Genomic DNA, 27,066 nt, shown 5'->3' on the forward strand with positions numbered 1-27,066 from the left:
TCTGAATTGGCAAGATTTCTCTCTTCTGGCGCTAGAAATGGAAATGAGGCTCCATGGGCTAAGTTGCCTTCCGTTGTGGAAAATAAAATTACATCTTTGCACACAGGGCCTCTGTGATTCTTGCTACGCCTATTTTTTGTTATTTCTAGAACTGCCAGTAACTGCTCACAGAACCACAGTGTTCCCTGAGAGAGATTTAAAAACCGCTGTCCTACATGGACTTCCTTCCACAGCCTCGTTTTGCGTTCCTTTCACACATTTTCCACCTCCTGACCTCCAAATAACCACTTTTTCAATCTGTGTCTCTTAGTACCTCCCACCACTGCCACTTCTCAGTTTTAATTGGCTCAATACCGTCCCTTTCTCTAAGCAGTTTATACGTGGGTTTCTCTGATCGTCTTCCCATTCAAATTCCTCTGATTTTGCAAGACCTTTACCAGTCAGAAAGCTGCATGTGAACTCGAGATGGGAGCGGAGGAGAAAGTGGAGAATATCGTAAAATTGCCTCGGGGGATAAACTATTTCTTAACTTCCTTTATAAGAGGAGGACGAAAAGATGGACGAGGCCCGCAGCTCTGCCAACTTCTTGTCCTAATTGCAGCTTTAATCTTGCTCAGTGAAAGCAACTGAGTGCAAGGGGATTCTTGCACCTGTTTTTTTTTTCCATGCTAACAACACAGAAACAGCACAGCAAGTTCCAGAGATGTATAGACTCGGCGGCTTCTAAGAACAGCTGCCCCTAACGGAACCAGACAGGTGGCCTCGTTCTACGCCGGATCTTGATTCGATCACTGGTTCAACACATGAAAGTCAAAGCACCAATAACCAAACCACCCATCACCATCCAAAAGGCAGCCGTGACCAGCTTTCCACATCATCGGAGAACGGCTTGTTGACGCCTTTGTCCTCAGTCATATGCAAGACACATAACAAAAGCACTGCCTTCCTTAAACTCATCTTTAAACATAACAGAAGTACTGCCTGCCTGAAACGCTTTCCCTGGTTTCTGCACCATCCCACCATCTTTGGTTCTCTGCAAGTTTCTGTTAACTTGTCTCTATGTTTTGTCACTTTCTCTTTTCCACAAGCACCTTCCAAAATCCAGATTCATGTTGCAGCCTTTCAATTCTTCAATCCTTTCCAAACATCACTGTCACATGTTTTCTCTAAATGGTTCCCTTTTCATAGGATCACTGTAGTAGATTAAAGATGGCCGCAAATTCTTTGCTTCTCCAATCAAGAAGTGAAATCTAATTTCCCTCCCCTTGAATCTGGGATGGTCTCGCTGCCTTACTCAACCAATTTCAACCAATAGAATGAGGTGGAATTGACTCTTTGGGACTTCAGAGGCCATATCATTAAAAACCTTTCAGCTTCTTCTTAGAATTTTCGAAACACTCACTCTTGGTGCCCAAAGCTGTCAGGTAAGAGGTGTTACTATCCTGAGACTGCCATACTTTTAGAAATTCTAAACCACATGGAGGTCACATGGAGGCACTCCAGTCCACAGCCCCAGCTGACAGCCAGAACCAACTCCCACCATGGGAGAGCACCATGTTGGATATGAAGCCAGCCAACCCTGGTCAGGCGCTATCTGACCACATCCGCAGGAGAGTCCCCAAAGGAGACCCATCCAGCTGAGTCCCATCAACCCCAGAACCATGAAAAACAAAACAATACGTTGTTTTAAGTCACTGAGTTTGTGACACAATAATAGGTAAACAAAGCAATGACCCTACTCAGGAATGTGTCATGTTGTTGGCCTGTCCTGTACCATACAGAGTCAGCCGAGCATGCAAGGTCTCTTTGAATTAAAATGACACCTAGCTTCCTTCCTCCAGCTTCACCTCTGACCACTGCCCAGTTACAGACTTCCTGAAGATTGTGATTATGACTATCTCACCAGCAAATAAAGGGAAAATGAGAGTTATGGGATAGTCAAACAGGTTTAGCTTTGAATATGCTATTTTGAGTAAAAGAAGTAGCTATACCCTTGTACTTCTCAGCAGGTGCTAACTGCAAGAATGCTTTAGTTTCTAGTGTTGTTATTCAGTGGTTTTGCAAGAAATAAAGCGACCTAGGAGAAGTAAGCCTCTACAGACAAGGGTACTTGGAAAAGTAAAGAGCAGGCCACTACTTTTGGCAATAGAAGCAAAAGAAAAATCTGGCGAGACTCAAGAGTGCCATATTTGTTGAATCATTTTCTTAATGTCCAAAGATTAGGTTAACACCTGTTCCATTCTTTTGTTTTTCCTCACAATAAACAATTTGGTGACAATTCAGCAGCAGGTGAACAGGAATTACTATTACCCATGACTGCCCTGAGAGAGGATGGGAGCTGGGAAAATTCCCTGTCTTGAGTCCAAAGGTTGAGAGAAGAGGCCATAATACCACTGATTCCTTCTTTGTCTCTTGCATCCTCATAAGAAAATAACTGAATTAGGAGCCCGGGTGGTGGGTGCTGAGCTGTTCCTACTCTGGGATAGTTAGACCTCATGAGCTCAGCTTACAGTCTAGACCTTAGCTGGTATTGTTCTCATAGGAGGCCAGTGCTGCTGGGCGTCCGAGTCCTCCTGAGAGTGACAACAGTAGAAGCCTATAATATCGTTTCTCAAAAAAAAATGGCATAAAAGATTTAGGATCCAGACTAGACCAGACTTTGGACAGGAGACACAGAAGGTCCCCTGAGTGTAACTTATGTGCAGCCCTCAGGAGGTGGGCCCAAGGACTCCCTCTTGTATTCTTCTAGATCTGTGCTACCCGATACACGGGACCTCTAGAAACATGAAACTATTTAAATTATTTAAAATTAAATAAAATTGGGGCGCCTGGGTGGCTCAGTCATTAAGCGTCTGCCTTTAGCTCAGGGCGTGATCCCGGCGTTATGGGATCGAGCCCCACGTCAGGCTCTTCCGCTGGGAGCCTGCTTCTTCCTCTCCCACTCCCCCTGCTTGTGTTCCCTCTCTCGCTGGCTGTCTCTATCTCTGTCAAATAAATAAATAAAATCTTTAAAAAAATTAAATGAAATTAAGAATTCAGAGCCTCAGTTGCACTAGCTTTACTTCAGGAGCTCAACAGCCACATGTCAGTAGCGGCTACCATATTGGACAGCACAGCCACAGAACATTTCTATCACTGCAGAATGTTCTATTGGACATTGCTACCATAGAGTCTAGACAATTCAAGGCCTCTGGACTAGGAGTCCTTCTCTGGCAAGCTAGTTTTCATCCAAAATAAATAATCTGCTCATTTTAAATCTATACCTAAGCAAGAATCTTCTTCACACCTTCTTCTTTCCTTCCAATCAGCTATGTCATCATTCAGTCTATCTTTCATTGCTCAGCTAAATCATAACAGAGCACATGTTTTCTCTCTATTTGTGCTCATTTTTTGGTAATTACTTTACATTCATCAATATAATGCTCTGTCCATAACTGTTTCATGTCTATATTTTTATTTTTCTACTAAAAATAGATGTAAGATCTTCAAGGATGGGAACGATGTATGGGGAAGGGGCGGATCTCTCTCCATCCCCTGTCCCAAAATACTCATGTACAACCCTGAACGTCAGAAGTCGTCAACCGACCGATAAGGAGGAGAGTGCAGAGAAGTTTTTTTATGGTAAGTGTCACCCCAAACTTTTGTTGCACCCACAATGATACCTTGCAGAGGCAACACTATCGTCCCCAGTCACAAGGTCATAAAATCAACAACAGGATATTTATTACTTTCCAATTTAAAAAAAGAGAGACAGAGAAACCAAATATTTAAAATACAATTATGTTAGCATTGTAAAATCTGACCACACTACATTTTTGTCATTCCTTTTTGTTATTCTCTTAAGAAAAACAATCATTCACAATGCTTTGCCCTACTGCATTGACATATTAACTATGTGCTTGTCAAGTAATTTGGCGATTTCGCAATCTGGACGTCAAAATAATGACACAGAGAAACATTCTCAGAGAAGGCACCCAAGGAGAAGAGCCATAGGTGGTACCCAGAGTCCAGGCTTTCCTAAGAGCATGACGAGCATAAGTGCATAAGATTTGGAATGCAGAGAAAAGCCCTAGGAAGAGAGTTTTTCCCCTATGCTGTCCCAGGAAAAGGAGAGGAAGTCAAGAATAAAATACAATGCTTAGGAAGTATCAAGCACTTTCTCCACTTTCCCTGCTCTCTATGTGGAAGTAGTGAAGTAGGTACCTGGAGGCCCCAGTAAACAGCAGCGATTGGGAAAGACTCTGAAATCGTATCTGCAGAGAGAGAAACCCAAGCCAGGCAGGGTGGGGAGCAGAGACCACAGACAAGAACAGTGCAGGCACAGGGTGGGCTCAAGGGCAGAACAGTGCCCCCATCGCTTCCACCTCACATGCTGATCTCGTACATCTTTCCAATTTATCCCGAGGTTTTTCATATTACTGATACGAAAATGATGTCAATAATATTGAAATGATATTATTGATTGTAAAGGGTACGGCTTTTAAATTTCAATGCCTGACTATTCATTGTTAGTATATAGAAATATGACCAATTTTTGCATATTGATGTTGTGATCCACAAAACTCACTTATTAGTTCTAGTAGCTTTTTATTGATTTCCTAGAATTTTCTATGTAAACCACCGTGTTCTCTGCACATAGAGACAGTTTTACTTCTTCTCTTCCAATCTGAATGACTTTTATTTCTTTTCTTGATTTTTTATGCCAGCTAGATCCTTTAGTACCGCGCTGAATAGAAGTGAGGAAAGTGGACATTCTTGCCTTGTTCTTAATCTTAGGGGAAAGCCTCCAGTCTATGATGTTAGCTGTAGGTCTTTCACAGATGCCCTTTACCTGCTTGAGGAAGTGCACTTCTATTCCTTACTTTCGGAGAATTTTTATCAGGAATAGAAGTTGGATTTTGTCAAATGCTTTTTCTGCATCTGTTGAGATCATTACAGGTTTTTCTTTTTTGGTTTTATTAATATGGTAAGTTACATTTCTCAACTTCCCGTTGCTAAGTCAACTTGGCATTCCTGGAATAAAGCCTTCTTGGCCATGATGTATTAGCGTTTTTATATATTGTTGGAATGGATTTACTAGTATTTTGTTTAGAATTTTAACGTTTTTCTTCATAAGGAATATTGGTCTATAGTTATTTTTTCTTGTAGTGTCTTATCTGGTTTTGATATCCAGGTAATGCTAACCTCAAAAATTTGGGGAGAACTCATGAGTCAGGAAGTGTTTATTCCTCTTCAATTTTCTTGAAAAGTCTGGCAGAAATTATATTATTTCTTCCTTAAGTGTTTGGTAGATTTTCCAGGGAAGTTATTTGGGCCCAGAGTTTTCTTTCTGGGAAGATTTTCAACTACAAATTCAATTTCTTTAATAGATAGGAGGCTATTCAAGTCATCTATTTCTTCCTGAGTGAGATTGGTAATTTGTGTCTTTCAAAGAAATTATCCAGTTCATGTAAGTGTCCATGCTTTTAGCATAATTTTATTCCTAATATTCTGTCATTCTCCTTTTATTTTTTTTTTATTTTTTTAAAGATTTTATTTATTTATTTGACAGAGAAAGAGAGACAGCCAGCGAGAGAGGGAATACAAGCAGGGGGAGTGGGAGAGGAAGAAGCAGGCTCTTAGCGGAGGAGCCTGATGTGGGGCTCGATCCCAGGACTCCGGGATCACGCCCTGAGCCGAGGGCAGACACTTAACAACTGCGCCACCTAGATGCCCCTTATTTTTTAATTTAAATTCAATTAGCCAACATATAGTACATCGTTAGTTTCAGATGTAGTGTTCAATGATTCGTCAGTTGCGTAAAACACCCAATGCTCATTACATCACTTGCTCTCCTTAATGTCCATCACCAGTTACCCCATCCCCCCAACCACCTCCCCTTCCGCAATTCTCAGTTTATTTCCCAGAGTCAAGAGTCTTTCATGGTTTATCTCCTTCTCTGATTCCTTCCCGTTCAGTTTCCCTCCCTTTTCCTATGATCCTCTGCACCATTTCTTATTTTCCACATATGAGTGAAACCATATGATAATTGTCTTTCTCCGATTGACTTATTTCACTTAGCATAATTATCCTTTTAATATTTGTTGTGTAGTGCTGTGATGTTACATAAGGCCTGATAATTGATATTTCTGTCTTCTCTTTTATTCTTGATCATACCGACCAGAGATTTATCAATTTTACTGCTCTCCTCAAAGCATCAGCTTTTGGTGTCATTGATTTCTCTATTGTATTTCCTATTTCCTCGCTCTCTGCTTTGATCTTTATTATTTCTTATCTTCTGCTTCCTTCGGGTGTCATCTGTTTTTCTTTTTCTAGTTACAGTGGAGGCTGAGTTACATGGATTTTCCACTTTTCTGCCTATTTGTTCATTTATTTATTTATTTTAGAGAGAGGGGAGTAGAGGGAGAGAGAGAATCTCAAGCAGGCTCCACACCCAGCATGGAGCCCGATGCAGGGTTCGATCCCACAACCCTGAGATCATGACCTGGGCAGAAATCAAGAGTCAGACACTTAACCAACTGAGACATCCAGGCACCCCAACACTTTTCTGCCTTTTTAAATAGGCATTTTGTGCTGAAAATTTCTCCACAAATGATATCTAGTTCCACATGTAAAAACCTTACTTAAAAATAGAACTGTCACCTGAGCTAGCCATTTCACTTCTGAGTATTTATTTGAAGAAAATAAAAACACTAATTTGAAAAGGCTTATGCATCCCTATGTTCACTGCAACACTATTTATAATAGCCAAGATATGGAAGCAAGCGTCCATGGACAGATGAATGGATAAAGAAGATGTGGGAGATAAGTATACAATAGAATACTATTCAGCCATAGAAATGAATATAATCTTGCCATCCTCTAGGTCCACTCAGCAACATGAGTAGACCTAGAGGATATTAGGCTAAGTGAAATAAGTCGGTCAGAGAAAGACAAATACCACATGATTTCACTTGTATGTGGAATCTAAAAAAGAGAGAAAGAAACAGAAACAGACTCAGAGATATGGAGAACAGACTAGTGGTTGTCACAGGGAGGGGTTTGGGGTGGGTAAAACAATGAAGGGGATTAAGAGGTACAACTTCCAGTTTAAAATAAGTAAGTCATGAGGATGAAAAGTACAACATAGGGAACATGGTCAATAATATTGTAATAACTTTGTATGGTGACAGAGGGTAAAGGTGATCATTTTGTAATGTATAAAATCATCACACCATGTTGTACCCCTGAAACTAATATGATATTGTACGTCAATTATAATTCAATTTTTAAAAAGAAACTTATAATACTATAGTTTCATCTTTCCCTGCCTGGCTTTTGAGCTATGTGTGTCATTCATTGCACTTTTACATGTATTACAAACCTCACACCACACTATCACTACTTCTGTTTAAATAGGCAATTTTCTTTTAAAGAAATTTAAGTCATGATTTCATTGCCAATTCAAGGGCTCTTCATTCCTCTAGATAGCTCCAGATCTCCAGCTGTCATCATTTTCCTTCTGTCTAAAGGATTGCTTTTAATATTTGGTAGTGTAGGTCTGCCAGTGATGAATTCAGGTTTTGTACATTTGAAGCAGTTTAATTTTGCCTTTGTGTTTGGATACTTTCATGGTGTATAGAGTTCTAGGTTGACAGTATTTTTTTTTTAGTGCTTTAGAGACAATGCTTCAAAAAGTCTTCTAGCTTACATTGTTTCTGTGAGAAATCTGCCATCTGATCATCCTTGTTCTTCTGTGTGTTCTTTCACTGACTGCTTTTAAGATTTATTCTTTACCACCAGTTTTAAGCAGTTTGATTATCACAGAATGCAATATATTTTTCTCTGTGTTTCTCAGGGTTCATTGCACTTCTTGGATCAATGGGTCTGTAATTTCCACCCAATCTGGAAACGTTCTGGCCATTGTTTGAAATATTTCTTCCGTCACCCCTCCTTCATTTGGGGAACTTCAATTATGTGTGTAATTGGATGCTTGAAATTGTCCTCCAGTTCACTGACACGTCTGTTTTTTTGTTTGTTCATTTGTTTATCTCCTGTTTCATTTTGATAGTTTCTATTGCTGTGTATTAAAATTCATTACTCTATTCTTCCACAACATCCAATCTGATATTAATCTCATCCAGTATATTTTGATCTCAGACACTGCAGTCTTCATCTCTAGAAGTTAGAGATGGGTCTTTTTTTTTTTTTTTTAACATCTTCCAATTCTCTACTTACCGCTTCAAACATATGGAATACAGTTATAATAACTGTTCAAATGTCTTGGTCTCTAATTCTAACATCTGTATTGGTTTTTAGTTCGTTTTGATTGACTGATTGTTCTCCTCCTTTTATTTTTCTACTTCTTTGCAATTGCAGTAATTTCTTTTTAGATGCCAAACATCGTGAACTTTAACATGTTGGATGCCAGGTATTTTGGAGGATGCATTTTAGTCTTCGGAAGTGCTTCAATTATTTTGGGTCTTGCCTTTACAACTCGTTAGGCAGGGCCGGGGCAGCATCCAGTGTGGGGCTCATCTTGCCCCACTGCTGAAGCACTTGATCCTCGTCCTCTGCCAAATGCCTTCAGGTTATGAGGTTCTCCAGTCTGGCTGGTGGGAACGGAAATCATTCTTGGCCTTGTGTGCTGTCTGCTGTTTCATCTACTCCCGTAGTAGTAGGAGGTTCATTTTCTGGCCTCAGTTCCCTCACACATACGCTCATCTGTATTCTGCTATGCTCTTAAGGGGAACGCCTTGCAGACTTGAAGTTTTTCCTCGTTGCAGCTCTCCCCTCTCTGGTGTCCGTCCTGTGAACTATAGCCACCTTGGGCTCCCTTGGCCCTTAGCTCTGTCTCAATTCAGTTTGCTGGGAAGTTTGCTGAGTTCTTCCTGGGTCTCCCTTCCCTATGGAAGTGGCTGGACACTCTTCCATAGCCTGGAAGCTCTCTCAATCTCTAAGCAGGAGCGATCGTAGGGCTCATCTCATTTTTTCCCCCTATCTCTCAGGGATTCCTGGCCTTCAATGGCTGAGGTCCAGAGTCTTAAAAACCCTGGTTTCATGTATTTTATACAGTTTTTTTGTTGTCTATGGTGAGAAGTAAATCCAGACCCTATTAGTCAATCTTGCTGGCAGTAGAACCTGGCTACACAGTTTCCAGAGTTTCCATGACAGCTGGCCACGAACATGTCTAAAATTCTTTACACATCTTGAAAAATTTTTCCTTTCAATGTTGTTTGGAAACGTTTTTGAAATACTTATAAAACATAACCCAGAATTAATAAATGTTAGCCAAGACCAAGACTTTTGAGGAAGGAAGTAAATTGTGATTGATGTCAGGTAAAGGACAGTGTGGCAACTGATGGGTTCCAGAGTCAGAGAGACCAAGGTTGTGCCACAGGGAATGGAAAGGAAAGAAGAGTGAAGGGAGGAGAAAGGGAAGGAGGAAGGAAGAAAAGAAGGTGGGAGGAAGACATATAAAGTCCAAAGAACCAAGTTATCTATCTCCAAGGTTGCCAAACCCAGGAATTTCAAAGGAAGAATTATTAGCAATTGTGATTGGTTGAATACAGGTATCAGGAGGGAGAAGTTGAATGGAAATTCCATGAGTGTTCAAAAAAAATTGTTAAAAAGAAAAAATATTTTATATTAGTGGTTCTCGGAGGTCTCTGAGATCCTCTTAGAGGTCCCTAAGGTCGAAACTACTTTGATAATGATTCAAAGATGGTATGTGTCTTCTTCAGATACATTCTTTTTCAAGTACACAGTGGGTTTTCCAGAGGCTACAGGATGTATATCTCAAAGATCGAATGCAGAAGCAGATATGAGAATTCATCTGTCTTCTGTTGAGCCCAATAGTCAAGAGATTTCCAGAACAATGTAAAACAATGCTACTTTTCCATTTTTTTTTGTTTTCAAAGTATATTTTTGTAAAAGAAATGTTATTTGTGTTAATAGGTAATGAATTTATGTTTATTTTTAAATGATCAACAAAATTTTAGTTTTTAATTTGTTTTAATTTCTGATAATTTCTAATCAATAGAGTTTACCACATAAACGAATTTCTTTAAAGTTCTCAATTATTTTTCAGAGCATAAAGCGGTCCTTAGTCTACAAATCTGAGAACCTCTCTTCTACCTAAAGCTTTTGCAGCCTTACAGAGACTGCTGTGTACTTCATGGAAGTATCTTCCCAGGACCAAGGACGAAGAGCAGATCAAGAAGTCGGAAGGGAGAATCACCCCCAACACCAGCTGCCTCATCTTTTGCCCAGACTTTGAAATGATAACTCACAGAACAGCAGCCCCTATAAGCTTCACCCACAAGGAACTGGGTCTTAACTCATCACTGAAGTCTGAAATGCTCTTTTAGGCAGTACAAGCCCTACCCCGAATTTCTCAAAGGGTTTGTGAAATTGCCAGTGCTGTTTCCAATCTACTTCACCGTAACAGTCCCACTCTTCATCTGACCCATGCCTAATAACTGATGAAGGAAATGTGTTAACTATCAAGTGCCTATTACGTGTCTGATAGTGAATTAGGTGCTTTACTAGGACATCACATTTCTTCTCACCACACTATGAACAGTGTCACTATCCCCTTGCTTTAGAGACAGAAACAGAAAGCTTAAGGAACTTGCCTAAGATAATCCAGGGAGTGGAATAACCCCATGTGGACTCAGCTGACTCTCCAAAGCTAATGGTCTTTGCCATCCACACTGCGAACTTCCACTGCCCTGCCATTTATCACTATTGTGGTGTTATTGTTTGTAAAGTAAAAAAAATCCTAAAATATGGGAAGTTTGCTTTCCACAACTAGAGGGAGAATAGCCTAGTGGTTACAAGTGTAGACAATGGAGCTGGCTTGCCGTAGCTTGGATCCCAACTCTCTCATGTACTAGCTGTGTGGTGCTGAGCCAGTCACTAAACTTCTCTGTTTCCTTGACGGTAAAATAATGTTATTAATAGGACCTGCTTTATTGGGTTATTGTGAGGACTGAATAAGTTAATATGTAAAGAGCATTTACGCATGGTCTAATACATAGTCAATAATAGAAATGATCATTATTTGCCATGCATTAGTTAATTTTGGGTAACTTAGTCAGGATCTTTGAACCTGTGAAATGGGTATTAAATACCTGCCCAGTTACACGAGAGAGTTATTGAGAAAATCACAAATAATGAATATACCTGACAAGATTTTTAACTGAATAATATACAAACAAGCAAACATTACAGAAGCTTTATTTGGCATAAACTCCTAATGTGATGTCATTTTTTCGAATAGGGAGTTTCTGGTAAAGAGTACATCAGTATTTCTCGCTGAAAGAATATGTACTTGTCACCACCACTGATAAATTCTTCATTCCAAAAACACTAACCAAAACCACATTTTAAAAGCCGGATATTTCTGCACAAACACGCAAGCCTCAAGTAACCAAGTGCGAAATGTAAAAGAACTTGGTCTCTGGGCGATAGGACAATGCATTTTGTCAATATCGTGAGGAGCTATCGGGCACTGAAATCTAAGCAGTCCTCAAAGATAATGAAGCACTTAAAACAAACAAAAGGTCAGTTTGCAACCAGAAGTTTCTCAACATTCCTTACGTAAACTCAGAAATTCAATTAGAGCCATGCCAAAGTTGCTCTGTTTCTCTTCATTTTTCATTGTTAAAAAGTTCTACCAAAACTTGAATCATTTCCTGTCTTGACAACTGCAATATCTTTTTCCTGTTCTTTCTCCACTACTCAACAAATCACTATTGCCAAAGAAATTCCCCACCTCATTGCCGAAGAGGTAGCTGAAGCCCTCGGATGTCCCATGTACACGTGCACACACAAGTGTGCACACACACCTGTACCCTATGTGAGGTCCCTCCTGGTGCTTCAGAGCACATATCAATCATCTCACTCACGGTCTCTATTACCTTGCGACCTTGTGTCTTAACTGTCTATGCCTCCGAGCATGTAAGCACCATGAGGGTAGGGTTTGGGTCTGTTTTGTTCACTGTGGTACTGCCGTTGTCCAGAAGAAAGCCTGACATGTAGTGGGTGCATTTTCAATTATTTACTGAATGAATGAATCACCTAACTGCACATTGAAGGCTCTTGCATGCTTGATTCTGGTATTTTTCATCCCTTCCATTTAACAATGTTTTATCTTCTTTGCCCCAACTCTTCCACAACCAGTTCTAGTTCTCTCACCATTTTTGTTTAGTCTCACCAGGCACCAGCCATGAATATGCCGGTTGTTAGCATGAAAACAACTTATCTGTCCTCGATCCTTCTAAGGGAGGTGGGGAGTGGACTCAGCCAATGGAACTTCACAATATGGAGACCCGGAGCAAAGTGTTTCTCACCCTTGATGAAGTCCGGGGGTCTGAACATGGGAATGAGCAGAGCAGAGAAGGCTGAAGTCCGAATCACCAATCAACCATCTCCCAGGCTGCCTATACAAGAAAGGACCCAGAAAAGGGATTTACATAGGAACTTGGACCACTGTTCCAATTCATGTCTTGCATTTGGACTAATAAGTGGGCTGGAAAGAGAACTGATGTTCAAACCCTCCTCCTTCAAACACAGACTAGATAGCCACTGGCCCTAGATATGGGAAAGGGGCCACATGAATCAGATAGAGAGAGAGCTGAGTCAGTGGGCCCCACATCTGGCTGTGTACCAGAGTCTCATGCATGTTCTAGAGCCCTACTTCTGAGCAAAATCTCACCACAGATGGTGCCTGGAAATCCGTATGACTAAAGGGCTACCAACTGCTCCACAGATCAACACCTGTTAGCCAATAATCCCCGCAAGGGCTCTTCCAACCCGTGATTATGAGATAATGGGTCCTCGGAGGGGCGGAGCATGCCCTAGGGGAGTCTGAAGTCGCCGTGGAAATACTTTGGTTGTCTCTTTGGACGGCTGCTTCATTTCGTGGACAGAAGTGGGGGATACTAGAGGTTCTGTAATACCGAGGACAGCCCTGTACAACAAAATGTCCTCCATCCTCCAAAACTTTCAAATATCCCACCAGACCAGAATGTGGGTAAAACCTGAGCCTGGAGCCTAACTCTGTTTTCCATAGAAGCAGTGAGTAATTTTTGTGCCATTTTAAGATATACTCAATTTTCTGGAGATGCAGCTACCACAAAAATTGAGGGGAAGTAGAACTTCATTTTTTCTGGAACTTTAAGAAAGATTTGTTCATCACTGGGGAAAATCACATCATCGAAGGCATCTCCAGGGAGACACAGACTGTTTCCATCTGTGTTCTCAGCTGCCACATTACAGACATCTCTGTGCGTCCCTGCATGCATCGGACAGCTACTTTGTGTCTTCTGGTTCGGTCAGACCCATGTCCGCACATATGGAACTGAATGTGGAATAACTTTCATTTCTCCTTCACGTCATGGTTAGGGTAATACAGTTAAATTTTTTTTTTAAGATTTTATTTATTTTAGAGAGAGAGAATGGGGGAGGGAGGGCCCGAGGCAGAGCGGCAGAGAGAATCTCAAACAAACTCCATGCTGAGCATGGAGGCTGATGGGGGTCTCGATCCCACAACCCTGATTTTGACCTGAGCCAAAATCAAGAGTCGGGCACTTAACTGACTGAGGCGCCCAGGTGCCCCATAGTTAAATTTTTAATATCATATGTAGGTAGGATATATTATCCGTCGTTATAGAATAGTAGAGGGCATTTATAAAATATTTTTTAAGAAAAACAGCATTAAGTCCATTGAAGTTAAGAACTATTGATCAAAACCATCTAATTCATCCCTCGAAACAAAGCTACTGGTTGGAAACGACATCACTACTATCTTTGACTCGTCCTTGTTGTCTACTTGTTCACCCTTGACTTCAGCCCACTTGGTGGCCTATTCAATGACAAGTCTTCTAGGAAAACCATTTCAAATTCCAAGTTTTGGAGCATCCAAAGCATCACAAAAGAGGTCTTTTTTTCACGGGCAGCCCCCCACCCCACCCGTGAGAGACCCTCTCAGCTTTCCTTGTGAGCCTGCTTTGAAATATTACACCCCAAACCATGAGAAAGGCTTGACCCAACCAGGCTGGCTGACACTCCGGAGCCCTAAGTGCCGCAGGGAGGCTGAAAGTTCTTAACATTTTGTGCTTCGCCTTTTTAAACATCTCCCTTATTCTCGTTTCTCACCTGTGTGCCCCCAGGTGGGTTCTGGCTGCTAAATGTGACTTAATTCTGAACTCACCTTTGTGACTGCCCTCAACCCATGTCAGAAACTCTTCCCCTGACTTTCTCAGGAAGCCCTCAGTCCAAGTAACCATAATAAGGTTACTGAGACTTACAACCGAGGGGGGAAAAAAACCATTGTCTGTGCCAAACTAATCTCAGCTCAGAATTATTCTCGCACGTGGAGACGATGAAGTTGCAAGAGTAAATCCTCTGTTGTGGTTTTCCTGCCACGTCGCTCTGCAGGGAGAACACAGCACATGCTAAGTGACCAGCGGGTTCTAGATAGTTGGGGAGGAGCTGAGAAAGAGCCTCCAGGAGATCCTCCCAGCCATCAGCCTCGAGAGCTATGAGGATGGCCACTCTGCCATCCCCTGCGTTACCCTCGTCAAACCTTTCCCTGGCTCAGTAGTGAGGGTAGCATCTAGGGCTCCACTGAGATAACCTCACTCAAAACCTCCCCTCCCTCTCCCCTCCTCCTCCCCCTTTCCATCCTCTCCCTGATTCCTCTCCCACTACAGTTTCTTCCAAGTCCCCTTCCTTGCTCTCCATCAACCAAGAGCAATCCACAGAAGACAGTCTACTCGTATTTCTAGATTTTCTTGGAATTGTATTAGTGCAGATTATTTTCAACCATAACATTTTATTGTTGCATATATGTAAAGCACACATGTGAGATATCTCCCCTGGCCCTTTTGTTTGCCATTAACTGTGGTAAATGCTTTTGATGTACTCATATTAGCTTTCAGCATGAAATTCTGGGAATACTTCATTCTAAAGAAGCTACATGTATTTACGAGAAAACTCAGCTTGCTTCTGAAAGGGGGCTTCATAATGCTTTTCCCAACAAGATAAAAAACACAACTTCAAATGTAACAAGGGTAGCCTGGCATTGGTATATCCGTGGTTAAATGTCTCTGATGACATTCTGACATTACATCATATCATCCTTTGAATCACCACACCTCAGAGTGGGACGCAATGTCACCTTAAGGAAATAGACTAAACGTACTTGCATATTTAACTCAAGGTTGCATTCAGTCTTTCTGTACTTATATAGATGTCTTTGGGTTGGTGTCTACTCAGTGCATAACATACCCCTATTTCTCAGGAAAGTAAACCAACTTCCCTGACGCCCGCTGCCAGTCCATAGGTATGGGCCTCGGGAGATGCTCTTAGCCACAGATGGCTGGGCCGAGCATATTCAGCAGACCCAAAGCTGGAAGACGCACACGCTCTCTCCCAAGAATTTGCATCAAGCCTGAAATACACAGCGCTAATTTCTATAAATGTCATGGATGGAGTCAAAACAAAGGTTTTATTCTCCTTTTGACGCCTTTGGGAGATGCAGGGTGGCCACGGTTTCCTCCATATGAATCAGAGAAGCAAAGAAAGCCAGTTTTCAGAGAAAGAGACCAGCGAGAAGTGGAGACAAAATGAAAAGGGACTCCTTCAGACGCTGACAGACAACCCCCACCCCCAGGCTGGTTCGGCCCTTCTAGGAGCCAGGCTGCTTCCCTGACCTTGGGTTCCCAGAGGCACTTATGAATGTTGACTAAATTTCTTCCTTTCTGCTTGAGCAAGTTTAACTCATTTAAACATGCCAAGGGCTCTTGCCGTTGCCAACTCCTATTGCCTGTAATCAACATCTAGCTGGCAGCCCTCATTCTTACCAGATTTTTTTTTGTAGAGTCTTAGATTTGGTTGTTTTTGCAAGATTAAGCTCTTCCCTATTTTGTGTCCACTCATTCGTTGTTGAGAGGGGACTCTGGACAGAGAGCGACAGAGAGACAGAGAGAGAAGGACTGCCAAAGGGACAAGGCAATGTTTACTGATAACACATTCTCTTCTTCCAGGAAGGGCACACTAAGAAACCAAGATACAATCAGAAGTGTTCTGAATGATCAAGGAATCAGACAGGGGGGTTATTCTAGTATTTAATGGCATCTGTTTTGGGGGCCTTCATGCTCCCACACCAGGACCTCTCAGGGGCTGTGACTGGCCCATGGCCTGGGTGGGCATTGCCCCATTTGTCTGGGAGTCCTTATATCTTTGCTCTATGGCAGGCTGGGCTTCTTTGAGATGGACACATATTTTCTTTTGCTGCATTCCTGGGTATAGCATGGAAGTCAATCTATTGCATTAAGTTGCTCCAGTCCCATTTATATTAACTCAGAGAGTGATCCTAAGTACTGGGATTTATAATTCTTGACTGTATGGAAGGTTTTTGAGTGAGCTTATCTCAGTGGAACACTCAGCTGCTACCCTCACTCTTGAGCCAGGGAAAGGTCTGACAAGGGTAACACAGGAGATGGTAGAGTGGCCATCCTCATAGCTCTTGACCCATATTCTTTCCGGGTCACCCCTCGCGTCTGCTTGTCCGGTGGCTTCATACCTCTGAAGAAGAGGCACCCATTACCTTGGGAAGAGGAAGACGGAGGCTACAACAAAGAAGGTATTGCTCATCTTTGAACTCCAGAATAGAGTCTAAGGCCATGACCAGGCAACAGCCTAAGCTAAAATGTCATTCATTGTAATATGTGTAATAGAAAGGGGAAAAAAAATGCTGCCAATTAACTATGACCTATCATCTATTGCAAGGTGCACCTTAAAATGTGATGAAAAAACGTGCCAGGCTTTGTTGAGAGACAAAAGGGATTTATTTGGAACTCTGCAAACTGGACTTCGCATCTTACAAGTCAGGGAGGAGGACTGGACCCATACACCAAAGACTAATAAGCAGGGCTAGACTGGGGCGGTGGAGACTTCCTACCACACAGCTGGGCAGGGGCTGAAGCTGCTGGGAGGAGCCCACAGAAACAGAAAAAGGCGAAAGCAAGAGCTCAGCGCCTACAGTCACAACTGGAAGGGGAGCAGAACCCTATGGTCGGAGGGCAGGTGGCCTCTTCCCCTTGAGGTAGCCTGGATAGATGGCAATTCCCTCAGAGAAGGTGGGTGCAGAGTGAGACCCGGCTTCCGGCTAGCCAAGGAGCGAGCTGCCACTAGCAGAGTGGGTGGAGCCAAGCCACTGAGCGTTCCTGACGCCAGGAGGCTGGATGGAGTCTAGGGGCCTCACATCTACAGCAATGGCAAGGCTCAGAGTTATCAGCACTGGGTGGCTTGATGGCTCATACTCGGGTGACACCTGTCACACCACAACAGACACACGGTAGACAAAATGCATCAGGGACCCAAGGACAGGGCTGCCACCATCAACCAAGCAGAATGAGACATCTCGCCAGGGCCGGCTTGGGTTGGGGTCCCCTCCACAATGCCAGCATGGGAAGCAATCGCCATTGGTGTTAGATCAACCTTAGGGAGAAGACCAGAAAAAAGCAAGAGGGAGAAACCCTCAAAGGCATCTACCAAGACTTACTGAGATTGAAATTAAGTTGTAACTGGGACAGCACCTGTGTTGGCTAAAAACCTTGACTTGGACCTAACGTGCTGGAACTCATCTATTCTTACATTTATTCATTCAGTAAATAGTTATTTTGCCCAGGCTACACACCAGGCAGTGTTCTAGGTACTTGGGATATATCTGGGAGGAAATCAGACAAAACCCCTACCCACATGGAGCTTACATTCTCTAGGCTGCAGACAGACAATAGAGAGTAAACGTAATAAAGAAGGAAACTACATAGTATATGAGAAAGTGAATGTGAAAAATGTGTCTGCCTCAGGAAGACTGAGCTTGAGAGCAAGACTGTCGCCAGCTACACTGTATGTATTTCCCACTTGAGCCCCTACACTTCCTTATCTTACACCAGCATTGCCTCCCTCAGAATAACACTGAAGGACAGAAAAATGAACAGGAGATAGACCTTCTCCTCAAAGAACTGACAGTCCAAACTGTGAGCTTATACAGTGAGCTTCATGGGAATTATGAAGGAATTATGTCCTTCCTTCATGGAACAAATATTTACCAAGGCCCTCTAAAATACATGCCAGGCACTGGGGACTCCCACAACGCACACAGGCACAACACAGAAAACATTCACAACACATGAAACTTTCACAACACACAAAACATTCACAACACACACACGACAAACACAACACACACATAATATATACACTCACACACAACACTCACCAACACACATGACACATGAAAAATAGTCACACAACACAGCCATACAACATACAATATACACACAACACACAAACACATTCACACAACACACACCCCAAACCCATAAAACACACACAATATTCACACGCTCACATCACACACACATCAAAGTCTCTGTGCTGACGTATTTTCACATGAAGGCCCACATGATAGAGAGGAAGGTCGATCTAGTCGAATAAGCATGTGAAAGCTGGTTATACTGAGCTGATAACTGACGGATTTGAGACCTCAGGGGAAACTCCGATTGAGCTCGTTCAGACAAAACCATTTGTCACCTGAATTGCCAAAGGAGCCATTACAGAGCACTGTGAAGGGATTTATGCCATGAGAGTGATTTCCAACTAAAATCCACCTGCACAGCTAAGAGCGAATGGTCAACACTTACTATGTCATTCCCACCAATACGCCAAACTCTGTCCCTGCCGGACTGAGAAGGACATCTACGCCGGGGGTACCTGACATCTTCCTCAACACCTGGGGCTTAAACGAATGTTACGATTGCATTGTGAAGCTGTGTCACCCGGATTTCAGTTCTAGAAGTTCATGGGATGCAGTCATGTTTGAAACAATAACCTACTAACTGCATACAATTTGTTTTCTAATTTTTGGTAGACCAAAGGAAGTTCAGTGTGGTTTCCATGATAAATATTCCAACTTCACATGAGAGTACAAAGGGAAACCCTCCTTGGACAAAGGCATGGTTCTGAAACGCAGTAAGGAGCTTATATTGTAATTAGGTATGCTTGAGTTATTGAAAAAAAGGTCCAACCTAACTTCAGCACGACGTGACGGTTTTTACCATTATCTTCTGGCAAATTTCTTCTTTGCTTCCAGAGTTGTACTCTTATTTGGAGCAATGTGTATATATATATTTTCTTGATACATTGCAAAACATTCTTTCCTATGCCAGAGGACTGAATTTGATGGGAAACTCCCAGGAAGTAGCAGCTTTGGCGCTTTTCCAAAGTCTTAATAAGTGAGGATAACCCTTGAAACTCAAGTGTCCAGAACAGAGTAAATGTTTTGTGCCCAGCAGTGTCCCCCACCCACAAAGGTCATTTCCGAGAAGCCCGTGTTACACACCCCCGAGAGGCCATACAGACTGGGACACACATTTAAACACACAGTAAGCTGCCTCAAGTGCCTGAGTCACAAGGTGAGACTCACCTACATAAACAAGTAAGCGGGGAACATGCCAGAAGAAAGTTAGGATGGAGACTCAAAGACAGTTTTTTGAGTACAGAAGTAACTGAAGAGAAATGTCGGTGGCTGTTTAATAGTCTGGGAGGTCAGAGGTAACTCACAGTAATACATGCACCCACTTGATTTTGTGACGTCAACAAGAGAGCCAAGCAAGAACCGACCATGCATGGGGATGCCGCAAACAGCATTAACCCACCAATAAGAGAGGCCAAGATGCTGCCAGGTCTACTCTTTCCAGATGTGCTACAGCAGCTCGAGTGCCCCTCTGTCACCTTGCCAGGATGGTGAAAGCACAGGTAAAGTGTTTATTGTGGTGGTTGGCACATGTAGGTGCTTTGCGTCGTTATTTTTGGTCCCCCAGAGATAAGTGGAGATGGTGCTACGATTTCAAGTGTGGAGTCAAGATGTCTTCCCCATCCTAAACTGGATGTGCGGTTTGATGAGATATGGACATTACTGCCCAATATTTAAAACCAAGATGTTAAAACTACGACTTTACAGTATTTACTGTGTCATGTATCTAAGATTCATGTGGAAATAAGCATTATCTTGTTAAAGTGGTTTTTTTCCCCTTCCCTATTTATCACTAGATTCTTTCAAACTGGGTCAAACGCTTATTGCAACGGGATAACAAATTAACATGAGAACAATAAGAAGCAGAACAATAAGAAAATAGAGATATGCAAATTTTATCTAGAAAAATGTAGTCTGTGTAGTCATCGAGACAGTATAGTACTGGCATAAAAAATAGACACATAGATCAATGGAACAGAATGGAAAACCCAGAAATGGACCCATAACGCTAAGGTCCACTAATCTTCAGCAAAGAAGGAAAGAATATCCAATGGAAAAAAGACAGTCTCTTCAACAAACGGTGCTCAGAGAACTGGACAGCCACATGCAGAAGAGTGAAACTGGACCACTTTCTTACACCATACACATAAATTCAAAATGGAGCAAAGACCTAAATATGAGCGAGGAAACCTTCAAAATCCTAGAGGAAAACATAGGCAGCCACCTCTTTGACCTCAGCCGTAGCAACTTCTTCCTAGACATGTCTCCGGAGGCAAGGGAAGCAAAAGTAAAAATGAACTATTGGGACGTCATCAAAATATAAAGCTTCTGAACAGCAAAGGAAACAGTCGACAAAACCTTTGCAGCCTACAGAATGGGCGATGTTATTTGCAAATGACACAGCTAATAAAGGGCTACTATCCAAAACTTATAAAGAACTTATCAAACTCAACACCCAAAAACCAAATAATCCAGTTTAAAAATGGGCAGAAGACATGAATAGACATTTTTCCAAAGAACACGTACAGATGGCCAACAGATGAAAAGATGCTCACCCTCATTCATCATCAGGAAATACAAATCACAACCACAATGAGATAGCACCTCACACCTGTCAGAAGGGCTAAAATCAACAACACAGGAAACAACAGATGTTGGCGAGGATATAGAGAAAGGGGAACCTCTTACACTGTTGGTAGGAATGCAGACTGGTGCAGCCACTCTGGAAAACAGTATGGAAGTTCCTCAAAAAGTTAAAAATAGAGCTACCCTATGACCCAGCAATTGCACTACTAGGTATTTACCCAAAGGATAATAAAGGCATGTGCACCCTGGTGTTTATAGCAGCATTATCAACAATAGCCAAATTATGGAAAAAGCCCAAATGTCTATCAACTGATGAATGGATAAAGAAGATGTGGGGTGTGTGTGTGTGTGTGTGTGTGTGTGTGTGTAGTGAAATACTACTCAGCCATAAAAAAGAATGAAGTCTTGCCATTTGCAACGACATGGATGGAGCCAGAGAGTATTATGCTAAGCAAAATAAGTCACGCAGAAAAAGACAAATATCGTACGAGTTCACTCATATGTGGAATTTAAGAAACAAAGTAGATGAACATATGGGAAAGAAAAAAGAGAGAGAGAAGCAAACATAAGAGACTCTTAACTACAGAGAACAAACTGAGGGTTGCTGAAGGGAGGTGGGGGGGTGGGCTACATGGGTGATGGGGATTAAGGAGGGCACTTGTTAAGATGAGCACTGGGTGTTACAGGTAAGTGAGGAATCACTCAATACTGCTCCTGAAACCAAGATCACACCATTACATTAACTAACTAGAATTTAAATAAAAATTTGAAACAAACAAAATAAATGTAGCCTGGTCATAAACACACTAGGATCAAGTATAGAAAGTCTGTTAATATGATTTCCTGATTTCCTCCTTTTCTTCCAATGGGAGAAAGGGAGAAAAAAGCAAACTCAAGAGGTTTCGGGACAATGACCATTTTATTTATTTATTTACTTACTCACTTATTTATATCCTCCAATGTGTCTAACCCCATGCAAAGCACTCAGTAAATACTTTTTGAAACCTTAAAGTCAGATTTAGACAAAGTGATCTCAACTGTAGGGAGAGTGATGTCTACTCCCCTCTTAGGCTGAGTCACGAGCCGCTCTTACAGACTTCCTTACAAATAAAATTCCCAAAATACACTGAAGAGCATTCGGATGCAATAAAATTAATACAGAAACATCGTTTGCAGAAGTGTGTTGACCATTTATTCCAAAATCTAGGTTACCTTTACATTTTATTTTTGTATTTTGAAAAGAAGAAAAAAAAGCAGTCGCTGTATTTACTTAACAGTCAGTGTGGCCCCAATTTGTTAAGTAAATACCATCCTAACGATCAAACTTCTTAATGGCCATACCTAATCTTTTCTTTTTTTTTTTCACTACTGAGGAATGAAATATTTCTTTTTTATATAATAATTTTTTATTATATTATGTTAGTCACCATACAGTACATTCCTAGTTTTTGAAGTAAAATTCCATGATTCATTATTCTTGATGAGTGTAGAAGTTCGGATTCATATTTCCAGAAATGACAACGAGCTTAAAGTTTATCCCTTCAAGAACAAGGTGTAATTGGATGGAATGCTAATATTAAATTTTATAGAGAGACTATTCTTGTTTATGACTTTACAAATTGTGGTTTACACTTTCAAAGTTGGGACGAATCACAGAAAATCGTCTACCCAGTCACCTTCACGAGTCATATGCCCCTGTTCTTTCTCTCTCTTTTTTTTTTTCCCTAAGAAGCTATACACTGCAAAGAATCTCAAGGGAAACATACCTAATCTTTTTATAGTCAGAGTTTCACTGTTACTACTTTAGACAAGATCGTGTGGGTGGGGTGGGCTGGGGGGGTGGGAAGGAGGAAGTTCTTAAATTTCTTCCTCCGGAGGACTGCGGAGGAACAAAGGAAGCAGTAGAAGTTAGAGAAAAGGAGATAAAAGAAAAGTCTGAACCATCTGAATGCAATACGCCCACTTGTCCACGCAAAACCGGCCTGTGCAACCTACATGGGCTCTTTCTCACCTCATCAAAACGGATGGTTGTAACGACCAAAACACACTTCTCTTCTGAACGATCCATGTTAGCTGAATAAGTAATACTAGGCAAGCCCCTACTTGCCCTTTGCTTCAAGGTTGGCGGTCAAAGCCTGCCGTGCTGGGTCCCCCACTGCCCCTGGGATGAAGCCATATCCCTCGGTTTCAGGTCCTAGAGCCACCTTGCTCTGCCCTGACTCTATCTCTTTGCAGACATTTGCCTCCTTGCCAGCTTCCCCAGGGGCTCCCTCTTTCCCTCCCTGGAGAATGTCACCCTTCCTCCTCCAGCTCAGGTGCTCCTCCCCACCCTTCCAGGTCCTTACCAAATACTGCGCACTCCTTCCAAAGGAGCCTTCTAGGGTTTCCCCACCCCTCCGACCAGGGGAAATGGGGGACTCTCTCCCACTCCCCCCAAACCCTTGGCTTCACCTCCCTGCCTCTGATGGCACTGGCAACCCCCAATTTCGTCTTACATGAGCTCTTCACTACCAATACTCAAATGCTTAAAGGTAGGTTCTTTCTCTGACTGATTACAGCTTGAACCGAGTAGACATTTACATCTTTGCCAAATAAATGTCAGTGGCTACATTTACACGACTAATGCCCACCATGCCTTAGCAAATTCGAACCACACAGACGGGACAGAGAGAGGCTTTGCTAACTTCTGGGGACAAGGTTTTCTGGAAAATGGACCTAAATTCCCCCAGCAGGGAAGATTTGGCAATCGCTCTGGACAGCCTTGTTCTAGCCGGCTTCTTGTTTACTCGGGTAATTTACTGAATTTATGGCTGTCTACTTCCCAGGTCAGTGGTTCTCAACCCACGTTATACCAGCTGCATGGCATAACCACCTGGTGACTTTTTTGTATCCCCAGACCAACCCCAGCAGCAAAACCCATTTTCTACAGGGCCCAGCAGACTGTGGCCAGGCAAAGAAGAGAGAGTTCGGCCTCAGGGACACACAACAGGTTTCCCTAAAACAATAATATATAATTTGGACATCAGTTCCAGACCTAAGGAAGCACCTGTCTCCACCACCCACCCACCCCCAGCATTTTTCACTGTCCCGTAAACGTAGTCTCTGTACACTCGTCACATTGTCTTACCAAGGTTCTTAACAATTTCAATGTGGAAAAAGAAGTTTAGAACTCTGATCTTGCAGTTAAATAAATCTCAGAATTTGAGGTTAATGATAAATACTCAAGCATGGTGAGTGATGTTGGGTGTAATTCCCCACATTATTACAATAGCAAAACTGTAATCTCCCTTTCTCCTTGTGAGTCAGCTCAGTAACCCATGGTGTTAATCTAGAGAAATGCTTAATCCTTGAGGGAAATGTATTCAAAAAAGGTATCATGGCAAGTTCACATGAGCTTTTTTAAATCAACGAAATCCAAGCACACGTTCTACCACCACTGATTATAATCATGTATTTTTCTTCTAGGAAAGAAATCCCATGAATCTTTGCCTTCCCAGCTACATTATATGCAGATGTGTATGTAGATCAATATAACTGAATAATGAATATGTATGTCAATACAACATTGCGTAAGTTGAAGGTGTACAAGGTGTTCATGCAATACATTCATATACTGCAAAATTATCACCGCCCGTAGCATGAGCTAACACCTCCGACCCAACACATAGTTACCACTTCTTTTTTGCCGTGAGAACATTTAAGATCCACTCTCCTAACAACTTTCAAGTATGTAATCCAGTATATTAGCCATAATCACCATGCTGTACCTCAGATCCCCAAAATTGTCAATCTCATAACCGGAAGTTATCCTTTGATCAAAATTTCTCCACTTCCCTCGAATTTCCCCTCCGCCCTGGGTAACACCGCTCTACTCTGTTGCTCTGAGTTCAACTTTTTTAGACATCACGTACAAGTGATCTCATACAGTATTTGTCTTTCTCTGTCTGGCTTATTTTACTTTAGCCTCGTGCCCTGAAGCTTCATCTGTGCTGTTGTATGTGGCAGGATTTCCTTCTTTCTCGTGGCTGAATAATATCCCGTTGCATATTTATACCACATCTTCTTTATCCATTCACCTGTTGACGGGGACTTAGGTCGCATCCATACCCTGCTATTGTGAATAAGGCTGCAATAAACACGGCAGTGAAGATATCTCCTCAAGATCCTGTTTCTCTTTCCATTGAATATATACCCAGAAGTGGGATTGCTGGATCATTTGGTAGTTCTGCCTTTAATCTTTTTGAGGAACCTCTGTACTATTTTCAGTAGTAACTATACCACTTTACATTCCCTCCAATAGGGCACAAGGCTTCCCTTTTCTCTACAATCTTGCCAATACCTGTTATCAGTTGCCTTTTTGATATACAGATTTTTCTTTAATGGACAGATGATACTATTTGTAAAACCAGGTTTCTCCCACCTACTTCGGGCAGCATCTGTTGAATCATTCCAGAGAAATAGCTATCAAGTTAATTTGTACTTTACTATTATATATATATTTCATTTGTATTGATTTTAGTTTAAATATTATCCACTGATCATTTCAGAAGGTAGAAAATAAACCTAGCACATAATACCTTTTTAAAAAACCAGTTTACAGATAGCATGTGCCAGTTTGGATGATAAATTCCCATTGGAGGTAGAAGGAGGGAGCCTTAATCACACGCTTCCTGTGAACAAACTCTGAAAAATGTCAATACTCATAAAAATATGACTAAACTTCAACTACATCTAAAAAGAACGATTCCATAAACTCGTGTTTCCCTTCTTCAAGTTCTCCTATTGGTTCAGCACAATGAAATACAAAGAAGTTTGGGAGTCCAACAGACAAGTGTTCATATCCTGATTCCATTAATCACCCACTACCATCTTGAGAAACCACTTGCTGTGTCTGGGTCTCTGTCTCCCTCGGTCCAAACCTGTGTAAGGAACACAGCTAACGTCTAAAGAGCACCCAACAATCATGGGGAGGAGACGGATCGGGGCGGGGCGGCAGGGTGCGACGCTGTTGGTACTTCCAGGACAGACGGGCTGCTAGTCAGCCTACAGCAAAGAGATCAAGAGGCCAGCAAATGAAGTTGCAGATAATAAAAGATCTACGAAAAGTTGTCCCAGGATTTCCAGTCAAGTGCTACCCTCTCACTAACTCCGGAAATAGAATTAGGGAAGCCACATCAGTTTTGGGGGGGTGCACGCATGGCTTTGAAATGTGTTGGTTTTGTGGCCCATGCTGGCATAGGCTGTTGGCAAACATGACTGAGTGGCTACAGTCATCAGAAGCAACGCTGCTGACTTCAGCCAAGAAGGGACCCATTGTCAAGAGGTTCGGCATCTTTAGAAACAAGACGGGACAATTTATAAGCACATTCACGTCCAATAATCCCCCTCAAACTATAAAAAGAGAAGGACTTCTACAAAAGACACAAACATGCCATCACTTAGTCCTAGAGCAATGTCATTCATTCATTCATTTGCTCATTCGTTCGTTCATCCATTCATTCCAGGAATGCCTGACGGCTTCAGACATCAAACTTGCTAAAATCCTTTCTGAAATTTTAGTCTTTAAAGCCAACCATGCCATTGTGATGGACTGACTGAACATAGATGTAAGAAAACCAAAAGCCTAAACATCTAGGAATCCTAAAATATTTATTTCAATCACAATTAGCACAGACACATTTCAAGTTTTACAAATATGTTTCTGACTTTTTTTTTCCTGAATATTCCTTTTGCTGTCTTTCTTACCCATCGTTCTCACTTAACAATCCCCTACCCCACGTTGCCTCCGATTGGACAATTCTATCTGGGTTGAGTGCCTAGAACTCACCTGAGGAGTTCTTCTTCTCAGAAGCAAACCCTGCCCTCTTTTCTCTGGACCAGGAGGAGAAGCTTCCTGAGCTTGAGTTAAGAAACTGACCTCATAGCCTTCCTGCTTCCTGCCTCCATGTTCCTATGTCAACAGAAACCTGCATCCATCACTTCACTCCTCTTCAGGGCCAACTGTTCCTGGAGCCTTCATCCCAGATGCCACACACACACACACACACACACACACACACACACACACGAATCCCCACTCTGCTCTGGCTACAAATGACCAGTTGTGCCATGGAGATTTACCTGAACGCCCATTCAATCATCAATCTCTGTCTTGGTCCCCTGTGTTTCTT

The 27,066-nt window shown here is 42.1% G+C and overlaps 1 protein-coding gene across 4 annotated transcripts in view; it reads right to left on the minus strand.

The window, feature by feature from the left end:
• Positions 1-27,066, minus strand: part of IL1R1 (interleukin 1 receptor type 1) — a 71,169-nt gene that overhangs the window by 36,134 nt on the left and 7,969 nt on the right. The window contains exon 3 of one of the 4 annotated variants that reach the window (XM_045771577.2): positions 12,336-12,425. The exons of the other annotated variants lie outside the window; for them this stretch is intronic. The gene's annotated coding sequence lies outside the window, so the exon portion shown is untranslated. The remainder of the gene's footprint in view (positions 1-12,335; positions 12,426-27,066) is intronic. 4 annotated transcript variants of the gene reach the window in all.

Source organism: Ursus americanus, chromosome 7 (genome assembly GCF_024610735.1).
Source record: "Ursus americanus isolate L20-20 chromosome 7, mUrsAme1.1.p, whole genome shotgun sequence".
Lineage (NCBI taxonomy): Eukaryota > Metazoa > Chordata > Mammalia > Carnivora > Ursidae > Ursus > Ursus americanus.